The sequence below is a fragment of the Lycorma delicatula genome, chromosome 2, assembly GCF_047948215.1.
Source record: "Lycorma delicatula isolate Av1 chromosome 2, ASM4794821v1, whole genome shotgun sequence".
In the NCBI taxonomy this organism is placed as follows: Eukaryota; Metazoa; Arthropoda; class Insecta; order Hemiptera; family Fulgoridae; genus Lycorma; species Lycorma delicatula.
Window position 1 is genome coordinate 114,558,190 of NC_134456.1, and position 23,242 is coordinate 114,581,431.

The 23,242-nt window shown below is 32.5% G+C and overlaps 1 protein-coding gene across 1 annotated transcript in view; it reads left to right on the forward strand.

Annotated features, from left to right (window-relative positions):
* Positions 1-3,361: 3,361 nt before the first annotated feature.
* Positions 3,362-23,242, forward strand: part of LOC142320235 (uncharacterized) — a 52,513-nt gene continuing 32,632 nt past the window's right edge. Inside the window, exon 1 of the mRNA XM_075357936.1 lies at positions 3,362-3,624. The gene's annotated coding sequence lies outside the window, so the exon portion shown is untranslated. The remainder of the gene's footprint in view (positions 3,625-23,242) is intronic.

Sequence of the window (23,242 nt, forward strand, 5' to 3'; positions counted from 1 at the left end):
TATATATGGCATGTACAGGTCCATTCATGTACCACATAAGTTGATCGTGTATTTTGGCGCCTATTCAAAAAAGTGCCTAGGGGATTAATTATTTGGACGAAATTATTTCTTATTTTTTAGCGCAGTTTGATATCGGTTAAAGTTTTTTATTTTTTTAAAAATAATTATTTCATAATTTTCTGTACCTGATTAATAACGATGCGGAGTTGCTCCTTTTTGGTGATATAATTCAGCTGCCTCCAGTCAAAGGTCATAGGTGTTGTGTTCAACCTCCTTGATGTGAAGCAGAAATAAATATGTGACATCAGTTTTCATTTTGTGAGAAAACAATAAAAATAAGACAAAGAACCTGACATAGAGTTCATTGATTTATTAAATAAATCAACTTAACTTTGCTTTTGGCAAAGTTAAAACCGGCCAATTGGAAACTCTTTGCGAAAGAAGTAGAGTACCTTTAAGAGACGAATTTGCAGATGGAAATGCTGTAAGAATATTCCCAACTATTAAATTAGTTGATGAATGTAATCGTAGTATGACTGATATGATATAAAAAAAAAAATAAGAATTTATATTATTAATGCAATTAATGATTCACGAGAAGTTGCAACATATGGGAAACTCCCCTCGGGAATGTTATTCCGGTAGATGTCAATAACTGTGGTTGTCTGTTGCCCAACGTACAATTAGCAGAGGGTTCAAGAGTTATGTTAAGGCGTAACATATTGATTTCTGATGGTTTAGTTAACGGCGCTATGGAAATTGTAAGGAAATTCAAATGGCGTCCCCAACGAAGGGACCAACTGGAAAGGGATGAGTTACCAAAAGCTGTGTTAATAAAATTCGATGACGAATAATAGGTGCAAAAATGAAAAATGAAGGTGGTTGTACACCAGTACCAGTACGTTTGTGGAAAGAAAAGGCGTATGTTACCTTTAATTTTAAGTTGGGCTGTAACAGTGCATAAGTTGCAAGGTACAACATTAAATAGAGCTGTAATAAGATTTGGGTAAGAAAGTATTTGCAAAGGGATCGGTTTATGTTGCTCTAAATAGACTCAAAAGCTTAGATAGTTCAGCTTAAATGTCCGACCTTGGGAGAAGCCGTAAAAGATCATGAAATGTGATGCACTTATATAGAATTATAAGATTCCCATTATCCCTACCGATGCTATATACAGAGTGTCCCATTTAAAACACAACCCACCAATCAGTCTTCTATAATACTTGATTAGACTGCCTAACTCCCCTACGTTTTACTAGAATGGACTCTTCCAACAAGTGAACATCGCGCCGACGCAGTAGACTGCTACTAGTAGCCGTAACAAAGCGATCATAACGCTCAGTGCATTGTTAGAAATAAGATAGTGTTTTCTCAAGATGAACGTATTTTTAGTCTTTGTACTTTAGCACGCAATCAATGGTTGCAGTGCAAGATTCTTTTTACCGTAAGTAACGCGATAAACCAGCACCTAACAAGACATCACTTTTGATGTTAGCGGCTAAATCTAGAGACAAGGTTCTCTTAATAACAAGGAACTCAAAATATCGATGACAGTCTTGAATGCAGACACAGTCGCTTAAATCAACGACCGATAACTGCCTATCCAAAAAAAAATCAGTTAGACGCTTGTCAGCTGAAATAAATTTACCAAAATCGACTGTTCATCGGGTGACAAACAATTAAATTTAAGGTTAAATATCGAATTTAAATAAGAAGTTCATCAACTTTTTAACCCAGACAAACAAAAACTGCTAGAATATTGTCATCGGTTTCGTCGATTCGTGCGTGGGAGTATTCATGTTATGGACTCGATTTTTTCACATATGAGGCGTGGTTTCATCTGAACGGCTACGAAAACAACCATAAGAGTAAGATTTTGAATACTAAACGTCCTCACGTGTATCATGAAAAACAGTTGCACCCGCAGAAGATGAGGCATATGATGGGGCATATCACGAGAAGAGATTATTGGCTCTCTTTTCTTCAAGTACACTATTACTGCAGAACAATATCGGAATATTTTATTGCAATTCATCGCACTCTTGTAAGGGAAAGATCGATATTGCTGGATCCAATATGACGGTGCAACATCACACTATGCACATTCAACTCCTGATTTTGTTAACGAATTCTTTGGTGATTGTGTTATTGGTTATAGCCACCAAGATCTCCAGATTTGTCTGCGCCAGATTTTTTCTTTGGGTTTACTTCAAAGAAAAACGGTACAAAAACAAAATACCAACACTTGAACAACTATCGAACCAGCTGTTTTAAATATCTAACCATAAACTCTGAAAACAGTCGCTAGAAACACAGTGAAAACGGTGGAAGCGTGTATGCACGAAGATGGCGGTCAATTCCAGCATTTACTCTAGAATATAAATTATTGAAAAGTTTGGAAATGGATTATTTTATTTAAATAAACCTACTAATATATGAGTTGCGTTTTATATGGGACACTCTGTACACTATATAATGTATATTGGGTCTGAAAGGTGTAAGCGAGATTTCTCGATTTTTTATGATTTTATAAGCGGTGCTACAAAACTTCTGCAGAAGCTCAAATTACCTGCCTTACAAAAGACAATATAACATTATCTAACGTGATGTATACATATAGAATATCAGGATTCCCACTGTCCCTACCTACCCGCCGGACGGCGAAAAATTCTTTTTTGCCAATTTTCAAACCGATTTTTGTGTTTAAAAAGCTTTTCAATATCATGTACCACTGCGAAAAGCAGCTCCGTCGATTGCAACTAGATTTATTTGAATCGGATTAATAGAAAAAAAGTTATGCTCAAGCATAAAAATAATATACGGGTCGAACACAAAACTTAAAATTTGTATATATTAATGAAGAGCTTAGAGCTATAAGTGACAATACAAAAATAAAAAATATCTTTTGAAAGAAGATTTTTCATTAAAAGAGAGTAATTTAGGACGTGACTCGTAAGTAATATGGGACAGAATTATCAATTTTATGTATTCTTCTTTTTTCAGTTTTTTTCAGTCAGTATAACTTTATTTTTAAAATAAACTTGCAAAATAATATACATTTTTTCTTCCCATCTAGACATACCTAAAAATTCACGGAAACTCATTCACGGGCAAAAAGCAGCTCCGTCAATTGAAACAAGATTTGTTTGAATTGGATTAATAAGGAAAACGTTATGCGCGAACAAACAAACAAAAAATATACTGTCGAATACATTACCTAGTAAATTGTTACATTTTTAATGATTTAATGATTTTAAAATTACTTTTAATGATTTAATGAGCTTAGAGCTACAGCTGACAACACAAAAAATGTCACATTTATCAATTTAATACTTTTTCATAGTTAAGAGTATATAATTACTGCAAAATACAATCGTTTCCTATAATATGAAACGATTTTTTGTGAGTTTCTGGTAAATTTCAACAAATTTACATAAACATTAGCGGATATAGAAAAAAACTTTGCTAAAACATAGATAAACTGCGAATTCATAGGAACAACGTCTTCCAAGTACCATCTTAGAAGACATCGGCTTTGGTCCCGCCCAAATCGAATTCTCTTAACTCAACAAACCTTACGTCAGCATAATATCAGCAAGAAGTAGCGGTTACAAGTGATTTCAAGTAAGTAAATTTAGTACTGTTACTTAGATCCGATTGCTATTATGTTATTTAAATCTCATGGGATTTTTTATTAACAAATGTTATTCAGAATTCAAATAAATGTGTAGGCTGCATGTGTATTTACAAATTTAAATAAAATTTTATAACATATACAGATGTTAAATTTTCATTTACTATAATCATTATGTGTAATTATTTAGACGTGGTATGTTAACACAATAATTATTTTTAGGAAAAGTATTAACATAAAAATTATAAGCTGAATATGAACGAAAAAAACTCAGCGTATGAATTTACTTATGAACTCAAAAAATATATTTTTTTTTTTTTTTAAAAATACTTATAAAATTCTAATTTTTAAATTAAATGCATATAAATCTATTTAAAAAAAACCTTTCCAGGAACGGCTGTAATCAAATTATACTAAAATATCGCTTAAGGAAATTTATCAATGTCGTTTTTGTTTTTTTTAAAACAATATTTCTTTAAAGAATTTATTTAAAAAAATTATATTTTTAACTAGTATTTCCGTAGCGGCTTCGATCGCTCTATACGGTTACTTGTGTTTCCCATCGCGGTCAATTTTTTTTTTTTTTTTGTCAAGTAACCGGAGGACTTACAAATCAAGTAACCGGAGGCAGCCAGTCACGTCGCATATACAGTATCAGTGACAGTGGCTGAGTCGGTTGATCCACCGTCGCACCCCTTAAATAATCGAATATCAAAAAACCCGAAAATGGTTTTTCAATATTTATTTGAAGAGTGTTTGCAAGTCCAAATCTACTGAATATCACGTTTAGCATAGTTGAAAGTAGCAAAAATCTGTAATGATTGTTCAAAATCATACCTTTCTTCACCCCTTTTAAGCGTGAATTTCAGAAAATCTAAAAATTAGTTTTTAAATATTCACATAAAGACTACACTCACCAAAAATCAGTATGATATCTTCATTTGTTACGGAAAAATTAAATTAAAAAAAACGGATTTCAAAAAAATCCATTTTATCCCTTTAAACTTAGAAGTCGGTACCTTCATTTGTTACCGAAAAATTAAAAACATATAAATTTCATTTTAACCCTTAAAACTGGGAGTTTCAAAAAATCCTTTCTTAGCATGCACTTACACCGTAAGAAGAACGTACGTACATATTTTCATCAATTTATCTTCTGTATTTTTATAATAAACGCCCCGTGTTGAGCGTTGATTATGAATCACGCACATATTATTATATAAATTTATCTTAAAAATACGAGTTAGAGCGTTAGTCCATTTATTGTAAAGATTTTTTCTTGTTTGCAAAGAATTCACAAAGAAATCCTGAATAAGTTCTTTTATTTATTTTTTTGGTTGTATTTTTTTATTTTATTTTTACTAAACGTTTTTTTTTTTTTTTTTTGTCTTCAGTCATTTGACTGGTTTGATGCAGCTCTCCAAGATTCCCTATCTAGTGCTAGTCGTTTCATTTCAGTATACCCTCTACATCCTACATCCCCAACAATTTGTTTTACATACTCCAAACGTGGCCTGCCTACACAATTTTTTCCTTCTACCTGTCCTTCCAATATTAAAGCGACTATTCCAGGATGCCTTAGTATGTGGCCTATAAGTCTGTCTCTTCTTTTAACTATATTTTTCCAAATGCTTCTTTCTTCATCTATTTGCCGCAATACCTCTTCATTTGTCACTTTATCCACCCGTCTGATTTTTAACATTCTCCTATAGCACCACATTTCAAAAGCTTCTAATCTTTTCTTCTCAGATACTCCGATTGTCCAAGTTTCACTTCCATGTAAAGCGACACTCCAAACATACACTTTCAAAAATCTTTTCCTGACATTTAAATTAATTTTTGATGTAAACAAATTATATTTCTTACTGAAGGCTCGTTTAGCTTGTGCTATTCGGCATTTTATATCGCTCCTGCTTCGTCCATCTTTAGTAATTTTACTTCCCAAATAACAAAATTCTTCTACCTCCATAATCTTTTCTCCTCCTATTTTCACATTCAGCGGTCCATCTTCGTTATTTCTACTACATTTCATTACTTTTGTTTTGTTCTTGTTTATTTTCATGCGATAGTTCTTGCGTAGGACTTCATCTATGCCGTTCATTGTTTCTTCTAAATCCTTTTTACTCTCGGCTAGAATTACTATATCATCAGCAAATCGTAGCATCTTTATCTTTTCACCTTGTACTGTTACTCCGAATCTAAATTGTTCTTTAACATCATTAACTGCTAGTTCCATGTAAAGATTAAAAAGTAACGGAGATAGGGAACATCCTTGTCGGACTCCCTTTCTTATTAGGGCTTCTTTCTTATGTTCTTCAATTGTTATTGTTGCTGTTTGGTTCCTGTACATGTTAGCAATTGTTCTTTTATCTCTGTATTTGAACCCTAATTTTTTTAAAATGCTGAACATTTTATTCCAGTCTACGTTATCGAATGCCTTTTCTAGGTCTATAAACGCCAAGTATGTTGGTTTGTTTTTCTTTAATCTTCCTTCTACTATTAATCTGAGGCCTAAAATTGCTTCCCTTGTCCCTATACTTTTCCTGAAACCAAATTGGTCTTCTCCTAACACTTCTTCCACTCTCCTCTCAATTCTTCTGTATAAAATTCTAGTTAAGATTTTTGATGCATGACTAGTTAAACTAATTGTTCTGTATTCTTCACATTTATCTGCCCCTGCTTTCTTTGGTATCATAACTATAACACTTTTTTTGAAGTCTGATGGAAATTCCCCATTTTCATAAATATTACACACCAGTTTGTATAATCTATCAATCGCTTCCTTACCTGCACTGCGCAGTAATTCTACAGGTATTCCGTCTATTCCAGGAGCCTTTCTGCCATTTAAATCTTTTAATGCTCTCTTAAATTCAGATCTCAGTATTGTTTCTCCCATTTCATCCTCCTCAACTTCCTCTTCTTCCTCTATAACACCATTTTCTAATTCATTTCCTCCGTATAACTCTTCAATATATTCCACCCATCTATCGACTTTACCTTTCGTATTATATATTGGTGTACCATCTTTGTTTAACACATTATTAGATTTTAATTTATGTACCCCAAAATTTTCCTTAACTTTCCTGTATGCTCCGTCTATTTTACCAATGTTCATTTCTCTTTCCACTTCTGAACACTTTTCTTTAATCCACTCTTCTTTCACCAGTTTGCACTTCCTGTTTATAGCATTTCTTAATTTCCGATAGTTCCTTTTACTTTCTTCATCACTAGCATTCTTATATTTTCTACGTTCATCCATCAGCTGCAATATATCGTCTGAAACCCAAGGTTTTCTACCGGTTCTCTTTATTCCGCCTAAGTTTGCGTCTGCTGATTTAAGAATTTCCTTTTTAACATTCTCCCATTCTTCTTCTACATTTTCTACCTTATCTTTTTTACTCAGACCTCTTGCGATGTCCTCCTCAAAAATCTTCTTTACCTCCTCTTCCTCAAGCTTCTCTAAATTCCACCGATTCATCTGACACCTTTTCTTCAGGTTTTTAAACCCCAATCTACATTTCATTATCACCAAATTATGGTCGCTATCAATGTCTGCTCCAGGGTAAGTTTTGCAGTCAACGAGTTGATTTCTAAATCTTTGCTTAACCATGATATAATCTATCTGATACCTTCCAGTATCGCCTGGCTTTTTCCAAGTGTATATTCTTCTATTATGATCTTTAAATTGGGTGTTGGCAATTACTAAATTATACTTCGTGCAAAATTCTATAAGTCGGTCCCCTCTTTCATTCCTTTTGCCCAGCCCGTATTCACCCACTATATTTCCTTCCTTGCCTTTTCCAATGCTTGCATTCCAATCTCCAACTATTATTAAATTTTCATCTCCTTTTACGTGTTTAATTGCTTCATCAATCTCTTCGTATACACACTCTACCTCATCATCATGATGGGCGCTTGTAGGCATATAGACGTTAACAATCGTTGTCGGTTTAGGTTTTGATTTTATCCTTATTACAATGATTCTATCGCTATGCGTTTTGAAATACTCCACTCTCCTCCCTATCTTCTTGTTCATCACGAAACCTACTCCTGCCTGCCCATTATTTGACGCTGAGTTAATTACTCTAAAATCACCTGACCAAAAGTCGCCTTCCTCTTCCCACCGAACCTCACTAATTCCTATTATATCCACATTTGTCCTACCCATTTCCCTTTTTAAATTCTCTAGCCTACCAACCTTTTTCAAGCTTCTAACATTCCACGCTCCGACTCGTAGAATGTTATTTTTTAATTTTCTGGTGACCCCTTCCTTAGTAGTCCCCACCCGGAGATCCGAACGGGGGACTATTTTACCTCCGGAATATTTTACCAAGGAAGGCGCCTCCATTATTGCTATGTGAAAATGCAGAGAGCCACATTTTCTTGAAAAAAAAGCAGCTGTAGTTTTCCATTGCTTTCAGCTGCGCAGTACTCAGAGGTCTGAGTGATGTTGATACGGCCGTTTAAGTCGTCCTGAATCACGCCCCTAACAACTACTGAAAGAGCTGCTGCCCTCTTTCAGGAATCATTCCTTAGTCTGGCTCTCAACAGATACCTCTCCGATATGGTTGCACCTTCGGTCCAGCTACTCTGTATCCCTGAGCACTCAAGCCCCCTCACCAACGGCAAGGTCTCATGATTCATAGAGGAGGTTACTAAACGTGTAAGACCAATTAAATGAATGTAAAACTCGATTAATGTTAGACTAGCAATATAATAACCGTAATATTAACAAAATATTTTTTTTTACGTCCAAGGAAATTCTTAAAATATTTTAAATTTGAAAAAAAATTTCAGAATTTCTTGAACTTTTTAAATCGTTTTAATAAAAATAAAAAAATTAAAAATTATTTTTTTAAATGTGAGATCTATAAATCTGCAATTTTTCATTTCAATTACATTTCATCACTGAGTTTGGAAGCGCCTAGTGAATTACTCAACATGACAGATGTCGATTTTAATTGGTCTGTAGCACAGCTCACAAGATAGCTAAAAACGTTTCCCTAAAAGTTGTCAAAACTCATAGAAAAAAATTCCAAAATAATTAGAGTTGGTCAGAGAAATATGAATAAAAACGTTAGATTTTGTGATTCTTATCCTTATTCTTTCCATTTACTCATGTTGATTGAAACTCAGGAATCAGTAATATTGAATAACAACTCCAGTTAATGCAATCTGAGAGAGCAGCTTGCTTTGCATTAAAGTTGAAAAAAAATTTGAATTAATATTAAAAAAAAATAAAATATTAAATCCTCGGATATTTATTTGGAAAAAATAATTATTACCCATCAATTTTGCGTACTACTTTAGTCTAATAAGGTAATTAAATATGCTATTTATACGTATTTTTTAGTACATTTAATTAAAACAAACTTTTTTAAGTAAACAACTTAAACCAACCTTCAGAAATAATCAGTTACTAAAGTAGACTAGTAAAATCATCAAAGTTAACATTGAAAAACCTACCTCACAAGCCTCAAGTTTCTTTTTCACTTGGTTTCTTTTGATACTTTTGGTGTCAATACTATAAGTTTCGAGAACGAGAAAAAACTATGTCTGATGACAACTTAAAGCGACGACCAACAAATTCTATAAGTATATACTCGTTACTTCTGACCATTAATGGATAATCTCTTCAAAGAGAGTTATTTCTTGCAGAAAACCCTTTCTAGCGTAAAATTCCCACCCATTTTATTTCGCTTAGTTAAAACTTGTGAATTATAACCTGTTATCTATCAATAAAGTATTGTTATAAGTCTCAAAGTAAACGGAGTGTTGGTGAGAAAAATATAATATTTTAGTTTTAGCAGCAACAATTACAGGATTTTTTTTCTGTGCCATGGGTTAACTTATGGTTCCAGCATTTTATCAGTAGCTTGCATATATATTACTACAAATTATATTAATAATATTGTACTAACAACATTGTTACTAAAAGTAATATTAATCTCTTTTAAAAATATAGTCCATATTTCATCCAAATGCTTATAAAGTTTTATCTAAACAATTTCTTTTCTTAACTTTTTTTTCTCATTTTTAACCACGTATTTCAAAGATAAATAACGCACAACAATGTAATATTCTTACGGTTTTATATTAATTATATAAAAACAATTAAAATATATTTCATTATATATGGTTGCAAAGACAAATTTAGTAATTTAAATTTCTGCAATAAAAATAATTTGAATTTTATTTTATTTCTAACTTTTTATTTACTTCAAGGAGTTTCAATATACATCAGAATAGGGAAAATTGTGGAGTTTTTCTCCTTCAAATTTTACTGACAAAATTGATTTCGGTTTTTTCCCAACTATTTTGTCATGACCTGACAGTCTAAAAAATGTCAAGCTTGAAACAGGTTGACAAAACAGCAAAAAAGTGACAAATTTTCCTTACCAATACATATTATTTTTGTTACCAAAAATAAACTATTAATGGGTGTTTCACCTTTGAATGCAGGGTCTGAATTCAAGGTATGAATTACAAAGTCTTTTTTTTATAGATTATGGTTTGTAATGTCATACGTACGCAAACATATTTTTAATAAAAAAATGTTACTGTCTGAAATAACATGGAGTTACATTTTAGTATATATATATATATATATATATATATTTACTAATACATATCTGCATTAAACTGTTCTCAGTTTAAATCTGATTTTATCTCGATAATAATATGTATAAATACACCAAAGTAAAATTTATTCATTGACTGTGTATGTATTTTTTGTTCTGATATTTCAATACTATAGTAGACACTTATTGTTGTACATAACCACAAAGAGAAAAAAAAACAATATTTCCTTCAACCATTTTGAAAATAGTTAAAGGTATGAAAACTGATATAAAACAAAATATTAATCATTCGGTTAGGTTCATGAAGGGCAAAAATAAAACTTAAACTGGGTAATTATAATTACGGTCACTTTGTCTAACGTAATTGGATACCACATTTGATTTTTCATAATTTTTAAAATCTCTAAGTTCTGAATAACAAACGTTCTAAAAACCTATATATCATAATTATTGTCGTTTATTGTGTATTTAACAACCCCATTATTTATTGTGTATTGTACTTAAAACACCGATCTATATATTTGTAGATCAATTTTAAATAATAATATTCTTTTAAATCGTTCAAACAGTTAAAAGATCATTATAGAGTTAATTATTAGAAGTTATAAAATTATTAAAAATTTTATAAATTCATTTTCAAAAATAGAAATCTTTTAAACCTACCGGATTCCAAATTACAATAAAAATTAACGATGCATAGAATTTTCTGTACATTAATTCTTTGAATGCAACCACATGCATTCAAAGAATTTAATTGTTAAAAATGGAAATTGATCCAATATATGAGTATGTAAAAAAAAAAAAATATATATATATACATATATATGCGTATATGTGTGTACTTCTATACTTCTTGAAAGCCAGTATCAAATGGGAAGACTTATTCATTTAATCTTAGATGAAATCATAAAAAAAGGTATTAAGTTTAAAACAGTCTAGAGAAATGTAAGAGTTTTTCCTTACAAAAACAAAAAAAAAACGTAGGGGAAGTTGGAAGTTGATCCAGCGTGGTTGGTGGATTCTTTGGACACGCCCATAAGAAGTAAAACAGTCTTGTGAGGGCGGTAGCACTGCTAGCACTGCTGAGCAAAGCGTTTCTTAATGAGAAACCGCGGAGAAAAATCTACTCTCATATACAAGACCTTGCGATTGGCTGTTCTAGATAAAACTCGGTTCAAAAGACCATCTCATGATCTTTTGTGGAAATAGGATTTAGGAAAGGAAATGTCGTGTCGGGGCGGGAGAGGACATTTTGTCAATTCTACTGACGTTATCTGAAATCTCTCTCTTTGTCTTGAAAAGCTGTTAGCTATTTATCCCCGTAAAATCACCACGAAGGGATAGACTACTTTTCAAGTTATAAAAAAAGTCATCTACCTTCGTTTTTGCAAATATATAGGTTACATACAAAACATTGGGAAAAAATTATATTTATACATTGACACTAAAATAAAAACTGACATGTAATGCGAAAAAATATATCTTAAATACACATAAAAAATAAAAAGTTTATAAATAAAAATTTTAGTTACTTTTTTATCTATTTTGTACACACTTACTTTTATTTAAATGGTAATAAATGGAAATTTATTATTATAAACAGATTTATTAATGATAATTTTGACGATATTCAATTTTTTGTGATTGCCGTGATTAAACTGACGTAATCCAGACTTGTAATTAATGAAGGGGTAATAAAAGAAAATTTTGAATAATAAGAGAAATGTATAAGTAAGAGGAAATTTGGGATATTTTTCTTTTACAAATTAAACAAAAAATATTTTATACTATGAGTAGAAAATATTTTCTTGAAAGTTAAATTTTGTTTTTTTCGATAATAAGCGAAAGTTTCAGCCAAAAATAGGTTTCTCGTAGTGATAAAACATTTTTAATAATTTAATATCCTATTCAGAATATCCTATCGGATACAATCATTTTGGAAAGATTTCTCTCAAACAGTCTTGAAAGTTTCAGTCTCAGTCATGAAATCAGTCCGTTCATGAGAGAACTTTTTACGATTACTCTTCCATTCCATAACGTTGATAGAATTCAAACAAAATTAAAAATTATTAGACTTTTACTTTATCTGACTTTGAACCGGTCTTTTTAATCATTATAAAACATTTATTATAAAAACTAATCGTCGATGGAAAAATCCGTTAATTGGATGAGCGGTTTCTACTCATCATGAGTAACCGCTCATCCAACATTTTCCATTTTCCAGCAGTTTTTCTTTTTCAGAAAATGACTTGGGTACATGAAACTAGCTAAATTATATAATAAGAACAGGAATAATACTTATTGAAATAAATCAGTAATTTCTAGATTTTATTTTCGGCAAAAAATTCTGAGATTCATTCATTGTTTTATCCTCATCATAAAAAAAATTATTTCTATAATTTTGGCACGCCTATCGACTGGATAAATAAATCTGCAGTGGCTATATAAGTTGCGGAAGGGTTTTTGTTTATTTTTCATTTTAACAACATAGATTACGGTCCATATCGGTGACAACAGAGAATTGAAAAAAAAACAAATTTAAAATTAAAGTGGTAAATAAGTATAAAAATAAAAACGTTCCGCTTAATATTAGGGTAAACAAAACAGGTCCTGCAAATAGAAATGCGCACATAAAACATAACTTAGCTACTTTTACTTTTTAATAGTTAAAAACACTACTACCCTGCTCTTAGGGTTTTTAATAAATATTATGAGAAAATAATAAGGTCAAGAGATAAAATGAATATAAAAAAAAAAAACAAGAACTGTTAAACAAACTGTACTTATAAATAGGAGGAAAGAAGAAAGTAGAACGGTAAGAATAAAAGAAGGCGATAAACCGAGAAAAGACAAATTGTTCAGTTGAATTCGATGCTGAGCTCACAGATCTTAATGATAACTTGTGGCTGGCCATCTTTTATTGATGAGCGTAAAAAAACGAATGAGGGTTCATTGAGGGTGACTGTCATTAAATTCGACAATAGGGAAACATCCCTCAGTAAGCAAACTGATTGCTTTTGTTATCTCTTCTCTTTGTCTGCTGTTTTGAATGACAAAAAAAATAGACTAATGATACGTGGATGCTGTATAAAAGAAAACTTATTTTAGTTGTATATCTAGAGAAAAAAAAACAAACTAATAAGTTTAATATATATACAAAATTTACATTTGTTCCAAAAATGTCAGATCAATAAGTTTACAAACTTCTGAATGCTAAAAAAATCACCATGTAAGCTTTAAATTTTAAAAGGAACTATTAAAAGCTACTATTTTTCACATTAAAACACCTAACTATTAGCCTAATAACCGAATAATGAGTTACATGGAATAAGATATTCCTAAGATGAGTATAAGGAGATGAGTATATTGCATGAAAAAATACACATAGTTTGAATTTGGATGTAGTAGTAATCTTTTTTGAATTTAATTGTGAACATATCTCCCGTCACTTACTTCAACAACTAAGCTTTTTAACTTAAATATAAAATTAAAAAAGGTATATTTCGCGTCAAACCATTCATTCCAGACCTTAATTAAAAAAGTAAAAAAAAATACAGGAACCAATTACATTTCAACTTTTAAACGACTGCCTAGTAATAAAATAACAATAAAATTTAAGAAAATAAATAAATTGTATAAAAAAAAAAAATGAAAACTTAAAAGAAAACCAGGTATATGTGTATAGAGAGAGAGAGATACACTGATACATATATGCCTCTTACCAAGAAGGTAAAATAGAAAAAGCACTCTCGAGAGCACTTTCGTTATTTTCTCCAACATCAGCTGTAAAAAAGTAATTAAAAATTAGTAAATTATATTCACTATAAATTTTTGTGACCGTTTTTATCTTAATACTTTAAACAAACAAAAAAATTTGTTCACTATGATATTATAATTTACCAATTTTTAATTATCTTATACTCCTGATTATCATTTAAACAGCCGAAATTATTCGATGTTTTTAATTTTCTATTTAAAAAAAATTGTTTTTGGTTATTCTTAATTATACCAACCGATTATGGCTACGTTTGCCTATAACTTAGCAGTAAATCAAACCAAAATATTTATTATAAGACTATCAACCAGTGTAGATAAATTGTTCGAAACATTTTTAATTCTAAACCAGAGTAAAAACTTTCGAAGGATGATTTTGTGCATTTTCTCATTCTGGTTATATAAGAACCTCGATCGTTATTTATGATTGATTATTACTAAGAGATTGTAATCAATTAATTTCACATTATATTAATTAATCGCCTAATGTTGTATGCTTCTATTATAATTTATATAAAAATACTAACGCGTAATAACAACAAAAATCTTTAGCGTCGTAACATTTAACCACACTCGTTTATATGAGCTTCTAAATAAAAGAGTAAACTGATTGTTTTCCGTAAAACTTTGGCGTTCCGTAAAACTTTCCTTAAACTAGGCGTTTTCCTAAAACGCCTATTCCTCTCTAGTGCTATAAATTCGACCAAGAAGTCACTCTTTGCTATAAATCGATCTTATTTGTTTAAGTTGTGGTTAATGAAATAAGGAGAAATTTGTTAGAGATTTTAAAACAGGGCAATATCTTGGAGGGTATCGTTCAGCAGTTTTCTTAATTTCAAACCAATCTAATTCCAATCTTAAAATAATATTTTTTTAGGAATTTGCAGTGTAACAAAACTCTGGGCATTAAAATAGAAACAAAGTACAAGAAATATGATAACTATTATAAAAAAAACCTATTATATTTTTCCATTAATTTTTATAATTCGGATCGTGTTCATTACTGCCCTTTTCCGCCAATCAAAAAAAAATCATCAAAAACAATAGAAACCTTCTTTAAATCCCAAACATCTTATCATTAATTATTTTCAATTAAAAATCACTACATAATTCACTTCAACAGTTATTTGACTTCTGTAGTAATTAAATCACAACTCATTAATCGAACTAATAACAACTTTATTGTGACAGACTGATAGAAAGAAAATACAGAATATCAGTAAATGAATTATTTATATTTCTAATGAAAAAAAGATCACGTTGAAATTTATATGTACGTGTGATGGATGAGATGAATTTTATAGGCTTCTATAATTGCTAATTCTAGCCGGAATTTAAACACAGTACCTTCCAGATGAAAGGTAAAGACGACGCTACTACTCTACCGCGGAGATTGACAGACTTCTGCGACTATAATTAAATAATTCCTAATCAAAAGGAAATCGTACAACTTAATAATTATTATTATAAAACTTAAGCTAAAATGTATACTATAATGTAATCTAATTTACACTGTAAAATATAAAAACGCGTCTTAAAATCAAAATTATGTCATATTCTATACGTGTATCATCTTCCATAAACTTCACTATTACAGTAAAATTAGAGATAAAAGAAGGCTATTTAAGATTTTCGATGATTTGCTGATCTGACGGAGAAGGAAAAACGATGAAGATCTTGAAATTAATTTATAACTGTGAAGTTAATTGATTAAATTATGTTACTCGTAAGAGATAATTGCTTAACGACAATTCTTTACTTTTTTTTTTTTTGTCTTCAGTCACTTGACTGGTTTGATGCAGCTCTCCAAGATTCCCTATCTAGTGCTAGTCGTTTCATTTCAGTATACCCTCTACATCCTACATCCCCAACAATTTGTTTTACATATTCCAAACGTGGCCTGCCTACACAATTTTTCCCTTCTACCTGCCCTTCCAAAATTAAAGCGACTATTCCAGGATGCCTTAGTATGTGGCCTATAAGTCTGTCTCTTCTTTTAACTATATTTTTCCAAATGCTTCTTTCTTCATCTATTTGCCGCAATACCTCCTCATTTGTCACTTTATCCACCCATCTGATTTTTAACATTCTCCTATAGCACCACATTTCAAAAGCTTCTAACCTTTTCTTCTCAGATACTCCGATTGTCCAAGTTTCACTTCCATATAAAGCGACACTCCAAACATACACTTTCAAAAATCTTTTCCTGACATTTAAATTAATTTTTGATGTAAACAACTTATATTTCTTACTGAAGGCTCGTTTAGCTTGTGCTATTCGGCATTTTATATCGCTCCTGCTTCGTCCATCTTTAGTAATTCTACTTCCCAAATAACAAAATTCTTCTACCTCCATAATCTTTTCTCCTCCTATTTTCACATTCAGTGGTCCATCTTTGTTATTTCTACTACATTTCATTACTTTTGTTTTGTTCTTGTTTATTTTCATGCGATAGTTCTTGCGTAGGACTTCATCTATGCCGTTCATTGTTTCTTCTAAATCCTTTTTATTCTTGGCTAGAATTACTATATCATCAGCAAATCGTAGCATCTTTATCTTTTCACCTTGTACTGTTACTCCGAATCTAAATTGTTCTTTAACATCATTAACTGCTAGTTCCATGTAAAGATTAAAAAGTAACGGAGATAGAGAACATCCTTGTCGGACTCCCTTTCTTATTATGGCTTCTTTCTTATGTTCTTCAATTGCTACTGTTGCTGTTTGGTTCCTGTACATGTTAGCAATTGTTCTTCTATCTCTGTATTTGAACCCTAATTTTTTTAAAATGCTGAACATTTTATTCCAGTCTACGTTATCGAATGCCTTTTCTAGGTCTATAAACGCCAAGTATGTTGGTTTGTTTTTCTTTAATCTTCCTTCTACTATTAATCTGAGGCCTAAAATTGCTTCCCGTGTCCCTATACTTTTCCTGAAACCAAATTGGTCTTCTCCTAACACTTCCTCCACTCTCCTCTCAATTCTTCTGTATAGAATTCTAGTTAAGATTTTTGATGCATGACTAGTTAAACTAATTGTTCTGTATTCTTCACATTTATCTGCCCCTGATTTCTTTGGTATCATTACTATAACACTTTTTTTGAAGTCTGACGGAAATTCCCCTTTTTCATAAATATTACACACCAGTTTGTATAATCTATCAATCGCCTCCTCCCCTGCACTGCACAGTAATTCTACAGGTATTCCGTCTATTCCAGGAGCCTTTCTGCCATTTAAATCTTTTAATGCTCTCTTAAATTCAGATCTCAGTATTGTTTCTCCCATTTCACCCTCCTCAACTTCCTCTTCTTCCTCTATAAAACCATCTTCTAATTCATTTCCTCCGTATAACTCTTCAATATATTCCACCCATCTATCGACTTTACCTTTTGTATTATATATAGGTGTACCATCTTTGTTTAACACATTATTAGATTTTAATTTATGTACCCCAAAATTTTCTTTAACTTTCCTGTATGCTCCGTCTATTTTACCAATGTTCATTTCTCTTTCCACTTCTGAACACTTTTCTTTAATCCACTCTTCTTTCGCCAGTTTGCACTTCCTGTTTATAGCATTTCTTAATTGCCGATAGTTCCTTTTACTTTCTTCATCACTAGCATTCTTATATTTTCTACGTTCATCCATCAGCTGCAATATATCGTCTGAAACCCAAGGTTTTCTACCAGTTCTCTTTATTCCGCCTAAGTTCGCTTCTGCTGATTTAAGAATTTCCTTTTTAACATTCTCCCATTCTTCTTCTACATTTTCTATCTTATCTTTTTTACTCAGACCTCTAGCGATGTCCTCCTCAAAAATCTTCTTTACCTCCTCTTCCTCAAGCTTCTCTAAATTCCACCGATTCATCTGACACCTTTTCTTCAGGTTTTTAAACCCCAATCTACATTTCATTATCACCAAATTATGGTCGCTATCAATGTCTGCTCCAGGGTAAGTTTTGCAGTCAACGAGTTGATTTCTAAATCTTTGCTTAACCATGATATAATCTATGTGATACCTTCCAGTATCGCCTGGCTTTTTCCAAGTGTATATTCTTCTATTATGATTTTTAAATTGGGTGTTGGCAATTACTAAATTATACTTCGTGCAAAACTCTATAAGTCGGTCCCCTCTTTCATTCCTTTTGCCCAGCCCGTATTCACCCACTATATTTCCTTCCTTGCCTTTTCCAATGCTTGCATTCCAATCTCCAACTATTATTAAATTTTCATCTCCTTTTACGTGTTTAATTGCTTCATCAATCTCTTCGTATACACACTCTACCTCATCATCATCATGGGCGCTTGTAGGCATATAGACGTTAACAATCGTTGTCGGTTTAGGTTTTGAATTTATCCTTATTACAATGACTCTATCGCTACGCGTCTTGAAATACTCCACTCTCCTCCCTATTTTCTTGTTCATCACGAAACCTACTCCTGCCTGCCCATTATTTGACGCTGAGTTAATTACTCTAAAGTCACCCGACCAAAAGTCGCCTTCCTCTTCCCACCGAACCTCACTAATTCCTACTATATCAACGTTTACCCTATCCATTTCCCTTTTTAAATTCTCTAGCCTACCAACCTTTTTTAAGCTTCTAACATTCCACGCTCCGACTCGTAGAATGTTATTTTTTAATTTTCTGGTGACCCCTTCCTTAGTAGTCCCCACCCGGAGATCCGAACGGGGGACTATTTTACCTCCGGAATATTTTACCAAGGAAGGCGCCTCCATTATTGTATATGTGAAAATGCAGAGCCACATTTTCTTGGAAAAAAAGCAGCTGTAGTTTTCCATTGCTTTCAGCTGCGCAGTACTCAGAGGACTGAGTGATGTTGATACGGCCGTTTAAGTCGTCCTGACTCACGCCCCTAACAACTACTGAAAGAGCTGCTGCCCTCTTTCAGGAATCATTCCTTAGTCTGGCTCTCAACAGATACCTCTCCGATATGGTTGCACCTTCGGTCCAGCTACTCTGTATCCTTGAGCACTCAAGCCCCCTCACCAACGGCAAGGTCTCATGATTCATAGAGGAGGTAAAATTCTTTACTAAAATATATTTAAAGATGTAACTCATTTTTTCATAAGTCATTATTTTTGCGTAATAATATATATTCCCTAATTACGTCTTTAATTTAACAATTATTTCATAACTGCGTGTAAATAATTAGTTACATTCTCATAATATTTATTTTCTTTTTATTTTCGATGTTTTTATAATTTGACAACTTAATTTTAGAATTTTATTTTGTTATAAAGTATAATTCAAGTTTTAGATTAGTGTTCTGACATACCACAACCTAAACTTTCATAGTGACCGAATTGTACTTAAAAGACAATTTGACTGCATTACTACAAGATGAATAAATGTTATTCCTTCTTCTATCAAACGTAATGGTAGTTACATACAGCACTTCGCCGTATGGCTTTGACGGTACCTAGCACTTTATAACCTTGTATTAGCCCTGAGAAGGCTGTTGTCGTCGACTGCCTTCGACGGCTCGTTGTAATTTATAAACTTGTGGTAGTCCTGAAAATAGCCGTTTTTATCGCAAGCTGTGAGAAGAGCTGTTGGGTCCGGAAGCTGGTCTCCGGCAAAGTCGACTTGGCTGTAGTCGGGGAGTTGTAGCTCGTCCATTGAAATCAGACCGTGCTTCCCCTCAGCGGCAGTGGAGTCCCCATTACAGCGTGGCAGTGGTTGCACCCAGAGCCCCGCAGTGTCGGGTCGGCGGCGGTCGTCTTTCGCCGGCGCGGCCGAGGCGGTTCTCCCCGAGCGATCCCACTCTGGACCGGCTCCTGCTGTTGAGTCCGCCGGCCAGGGCGATTGAAGCCCGCTGAGCTGGAGCGGTAAGGTAGCGTCCGCGTCCAGCGGCTCCTTCGGTGGGCCGGCCAGGCCTGCTGCTCCGGCGGGGATGTTGGCATCCGCCGGGAGGTCCCACCTTGAGGCGGCCAGGGAACTTCTTCTGTCTTCTTCCATCTTCTTCTTTTTCTTCTTGATCTTCTCCAGGTGGTGGTCGACAATAAATTAAAAATTTATTTATTTACGCTCTTTTATTGGAGCCTGAGAGTGGAGGGCCCACAGCGCCGCTATTGTGGGAGAACTGCGCGGCAGGAGTGATGCAGTGCAAACGCGTGCGTGAACTGTGCTCCCGCTAACATCTTAGTTGCTACCGTTGCCGTCCGCCAATATTAAGTTAGGCATACATGTGGTAACAAGCAATAAAAATGAAAACAGTTGAACCAGAAGAATCTGATTTCGACCTTAACTTTCTCCCTTTGATATTTATACTTTTTTATCTGGTTATTGGGTTATAATTTTTGACTATGTAACTAAGAGTTGATTAGCTTGAAATAGCAAATTGTTGCCGTCTTTTTAATACTACTCATTACAACATAATAGTACAAAGACTTCTGCTGATGGGCCATATATTTGTAAAAAACTTTGTGTATTAACAAATGGTTTATATTGTCTCAAATTAATGTAAAACGAAATAATTTATGTATATTTTACTTTTGGTATAATAAATTTAAAAAAAGTATACTTCTATCTTTACTATTACTTGAAATTCCCGGGCGATGATAACATCCAAGCGTTTTTCGCCCACAAACAACAAAAAAAAAAAAAAAAAAAAAAAATTTACTTGAAATTAGGTAAACTAATATCTATTGCATTGAGTACAATGCAGTAGATATTATTAGATATTAGCGAATAGTAATTCGCTAATTGAATAGTGAAATCTTCTTTTTAATTAAACCCAGAATTTTCATTTAACTAAACACAACAGTTTTACCTTTCAGAAAGACTTAACGTTATCATTTTTTTTCAGCCTAACGTTATCATTTTTTTTTTATAAATTACCGAACCATTTCAAAAATTTTATCAACATATTTTTAAAAAAATTTCTTTTAGAAAAAAATTACTACGTTGTTGAAGTATTGTTTAAAGTAATATTAATTAAAAAAATAATCAAGTATAACTGAATTTTACTCGTTTAACGTATACAAATAATATGTCCTTATATAATTTTCATTAACCATTTCTGAATTTATATTTATTTTGTAGTTCCTTTATTTATTTAGCATATGTTAAATTTATCATTATTTCACACATTTATTATTTTTAATAATTAATACGGACTTAAACCACTTCTATTTTTTTTTTATAATTGATATAGTATTTTTTGTGCTCTCCTCACCACAGTTTTACAACAATATTTCCTTGATTCATCCAGGAAAGTGCTTGAGTTGTATTATTATTTTATCCATGGAGAGGCACACCAACCCATTCCCGATCTAATCTATAATGTATTATTAGTATGAACCGATGAATAAATATTTATTTATAATGATCCTGATAAATGGGCATTGTATTTTATAGTTCTGTACGAATTATTTTTTAATTCGGTTTAAATCAGAATCGTATCTAAAAAATCAGAATCGTCAATAAAAAAAAGCTATAATCAAGTAGGTAACATTTAAACTAACAAAATAACGAAATGAAATTTTTTAAATAATCTGAATAAAGCAAATTTCTGTAAATTAAAAGATAAAATAACAATTACTGGTTGAATGATTATCGTATCCATATAAATGATTAGACGATTAGAAAAAAGCTGACAACTGTAGGTTGTTTCTATGCCCAGCTTACACACACAACTTAATCTTCTATATACGTATATAAAAATGAATGTTTGTTTGTTTGTCCCGTAGGCGTTCCTATACCGAGTGTGATGAAAATTTGGTGAGTTGTGCGCACACTCGCGAAGGTTTCTGATTAGTCTGGACCCGCTAGGTGGCGCTGGGGTCAAGATATTTCGAAAAATTGTATTTATGGTCCGACTTGGCTCATACTCAGAATGTGTTACTTACATAGAAAGAAATATCTCTGCAAAAAATTAACCCGCTAGATGACGCTGGGGTTGAGATATTTGAAAAATTGCATTTATGGTTCCATTTGGCTCATATTCAGAATATATATTAGTTAAGTAAAAATAAATATTTTTTGCAAAAACATAGACCCGCCACCTGGCGCTAGGGTTGAGATATTTAGAAAAATTTAACCATATAATCTGAGGAGGTCGATATTGAAAAAGACAACAATCGATATAGACAATATCTCTCGATATATACTACATTAAATTTAGTAAAAGAAGTTTTAGGTTATTTATTTATACGTTTATTTAAGATTTTCATTTTTTATGAGTTATATTTTTTTATGTTCTTTTATGAGTTAATGAATACAGAGGGGCCCAGGGTGCAGAGCCCGCTGGTTAGACGGAAAGGGCAAGTGAAGCGAGCCTCGACTGGCTAAACATCCCTGATCGCGACGGGAAGTAACCATATAGCGTAGGCGAAGCCGCGACGGGTCTGCTGGATAAAAATATTTAACATTTTATTTAAATATAATATTTTTCGTTTATTTAATCCAACGAGTCTAACTAAAGCGCGCGCGCATACCGTATTTAATTCGCGCGGGTAGGGCGGTACTAGCGGTGATGGTCAGCACTAAATAAACTAATGTAATTTCACAACTTACACAGAACAAATTTCGCTTGTATGACTGGCAGACTGGAGTAGCCGCGAGGCTTAACCGCACCAGGTACCGATTAATCCGGACGATTGAGTTCGAGACCCAGCCACATTAATTCTACCGTTCACCTGTGACGTCACAACGTATCAGACAACTATATCAGCATTTTTGAGGGTGGGGATGCAATCTTGCAAAATTTTTTTTGCAGATAATGTTATTTTTCAGTTGTTAATAAATTTTCCTAAGAAAGATATGACCTTAATTAGACAAAATCTTGGGATACTGAGAATGACCTTGTTTTACAGCCTTACCTTTCAGAAAAAAGACCCTTGACCTTTTAAGCTAAAAATTTAATAGCATCAATGCCTCGTGCATGCTAGTAAACTACCAAGTTTGGTCAAAATTGGTCCAAAAATTCTAGAAATATAAGGTGATTTAGAGGCAAACACATGTACATACGAACATTAACATCCGGAAAATTTCCATCCGATTTTTTGGGTTCCTTAGCTGTTGAAACGTCAAGATCCGATAAAAACCGCATATGCCCAAATTGGACCGATTACAATACTTTCCCTTCTAGAGCTATAGCGTTATCTAGACGGGAAAGTAAAAATAATACTTGTAGAGTAGTTTTATTATAGAAAAAATACAAGGGTTATAAAAGTTATGTACAATAAGGAAAACTGTTTTCTTTAAAGGTTTCACAATTTTCATTCGCATTTA